The following is a 2,892-nucleotide window of genomic DNA, read 5'->3' as shown; positions in this document are numbered from 1 at the left end:
CCCCCCATGCTCCATACAAAGTCTCTTTCCACTCTTGTTTCACAGCCTCTGCTTCCGTCCCCCTACTTCAATCCACCCTTTCCTTCTGGGAGTTGTTACCCTCTTGTCTGTATTGGTGTGTTATGCATATACAATTTGGCTAACTTGGAGTTTTAATCACCTATGCCAGCACAGGGCAATTCTGTAGATGAAAATTCTTTCTGTGAGTACATCACCTCTTCTTTCCCAGATAAATGCTGCTTCTGGGGAGCTGCCCTTGCTGAGAAATGTGCCCTATTTGAATTATAGGACAAAAGAAACTTGATTGCTGAAGTCCGTTGAACTCTGTCAGGTAGGTACCCATTCCTCCCCTAGTGTCTTTTACTTTTGTTATTCAGATTGCATGCTCCATCTTTTTTTTTTTTTTTTTTTTTTTAGTTTAATGTGTTTTAATAGCAAACTTACAGGAACAGCACAGAAGACAGACAACATTAAAACATACTTGCATGTAGGACAACTCAGTTAGAAAAGTATAATGAATGGATGGAATCTACTGTATGATAAAAATGCTACAAACACCATTTAGTTGCCATCAATAAGAAATTTACTTGTTTTAAAAAAATCCAAATGCTGGCATTGTCCAGAAAAATTTAACAGGTTTATTTATATTGTTATAAAGTTGAACTGCTGAAACTTGTTCACTGAAACATTTTGACTTGCATTAATACTTTATGTCCCCACATTTATATTAAAAAATTCACACATAAATGAAAATGGAAAAAACGCCAATACCTGATTTCTGTCCTCTATTTTCAACTTGCAATCATACATATACTTAGGTACCTTTTGACCCCATGGAAAAAAAAAATATCTAATGTTCAGAACTACCAATAACAGGAAGAAGAGAAATTTTTTTTTAAAGAATGAAATGTTTCCCATCATAGTGGATTCTTAAGCACGTTCTCCACGTATGCAGCGTGCTAGCTGGATGTCTTTTGGCATAATTGTTACACGTTTGGCATGGATAGCACACAGGTTGGTGTCTTCAAAAAGGCCAACCAGATAGGCCTCACTTGCCTCCTGCAAAGCACCAATAGCTGCACTCTGGAAGCGCAGATCTGTTTTGAAGTCCTGAGCAATTTCTCACACCAGGCGCTGGAAGGGAAGTTTGCGAATCAGAAGTTCAGTGGACTTCTGATAACGTCTAATTTCACGAAGTGCCACAGTACCAGGCCTGTAACGATGAGATTTCTTCAACCCTCCAGTAGAGGGCGCACTCTTGCGAGCGGTTTTGGTGGCCAGTTGCTTCCTCGGTGCTTTACCACCGGTCGATTAGCGGGCAGTCTGCTTGGTACGAGCCATGGTATAGAGACCTCTTTACTTACCCCCCTTCTCCTTTGGCTGGAACTGGACGAGCTAGAGGCAGCGCTGGCGTTGGAGAGCGACGGCGGCGCGGCGGCGGCTGCGAACACCGCATGCTCCATCTTAACCAATGGAAGTTTAGAAATATAGAACACATCTTGTTGTTTTCGGAGAAGAGCATTTTAGTTTTGATCAAGAATACAAGGATGTTACGCCCTATGAGGTGCCTGTATTGACTCAGTAAGGATTGTATCGGATGAGGGTGACTACCTTAGGAGTAAGGATTCTAACTGAACTGAATTGCTATTATCATCCAAACTTAGTATTTACCTGCATGCTGTGAAATGGAAAATGGTCTTTTGCACTCAAATTCTTAACTACATGACAAAAAAAATGGAACTTAACAGCATAACGAAGTATGTTTCCATTATCAAATAAATAAAAATACGTATAGTCCTGGACAGATAACTTGGTTGGTTAGAGCTTCATTCTGAAATATAAAAGTTGTCAGTTCGATCCCAGGTCAGGGCACCTACAGGAACAGGTCTATGTTTCTCTTTATTATTTATTTATTTTTATTGATTGATTTTTAGAGAGGGGTGGGAAGAGAGAGAGAGAGAGAGAGAGAGAGGAGGAGGAGGAGCAGGAAGCATCAACTCCCATATGTGCCTTGACCAGGCAAGCCCAAGGTTTCGAACCGGCAACCTCAGTGTTCCAGGTCGACACTTTATCCCACTGCGCCACCACAGGTCAGGCACTATGTTTCTCTATTTCTCTCTTTTCTTCTCCTTTCCTCACTTTCTAAAATCAATAAATAAATTTTAATATATATATAATTTTCCCAATATTTAAAACTAATTTGTAAAATGAGCCCCTTCCATGAGTCTGAAGCACGTGGCCCCTCCCCATTTCTATGTTTTCCCTACTCTTTGGAAGTACCTTGACTTCTTTCCCAATATATAAGTCCTTGATAAAATTTTAAAAGAATTTTAAACATTATAATGTCTTCCTCATTTCTACTGTACAGAGAATAATGCTATGGATCACTACATTTTGATAAATTGCGATTTAAACTCAATTTCTTTTTTTTTTTTGAGGGAATATTGCTACAGCTAAACAGTCATAAATATTGTTATTTAAAAGAAATAATTTATTGTATCCAAGGGCAACATACAAATGAAAATTAAGGATTAAACATAAAATATACATTTAAAAAACAATATAGATCTGTTTCCCAGGAAACAGATCTCTTCACCAAACTTGGAATTCAAGGTTGCACTACTTTTTTCCTAAATATTATGCTGGAGCATGGAAATTCCATAAGAAAATGTGTAGCCCTGTGACAAGTTCAGGAAGGACCACAGCAGTAATTTTTAAAATTAAACAATGTCTATTCATTCATTCCAGGTACCCTGAATGGATTCACACACACACGTGCACACGTTACATACAATGTAAGAACCTCATATAAACTCAACACTTAGAATGTTTGTTTACATTCTAGAGGGCACTGTACTAAGCAAAAAGCGATGTCTGAACCCTCTGAACACT

The 2,892-nt window shown here is 38.6% G+C and overlaps 1 pseudogene; it reads right to left on the bottom strand.

The window, feature by feature from the left end:
• Positions 1 to 841: 841 nt before the first annotated feature.
• LOC136385415 (histone H3.3A-like) lies at positions 842 to 1,431 on the bottom strand (annotated as a pseudogene).
• Positions 1,432 to 2,892: the final 1,461 nt, after the last annotated feature.

This window comes from Saccopteryx leptura, chromosome X (genome assembly GCF_036850995.1).
Source record: "Saccopteryx leptura isolate mSacLep1 chromosome X, mSacLep1_pri_phased_curated, whole genome shotgun sequence".
Taxonomy (NCBI): Eukaryota; Metazoa; Chordata; class Mammalia; order Chiroptera; family Emballonuridae; genus Saccopteryx; species Saccopteryx leptura.
The sequence above is the reverse complement of the archived record's forward strand: the minus strand, read 5'-3'. Positions and strand labels throughout refer to the sequence as shown.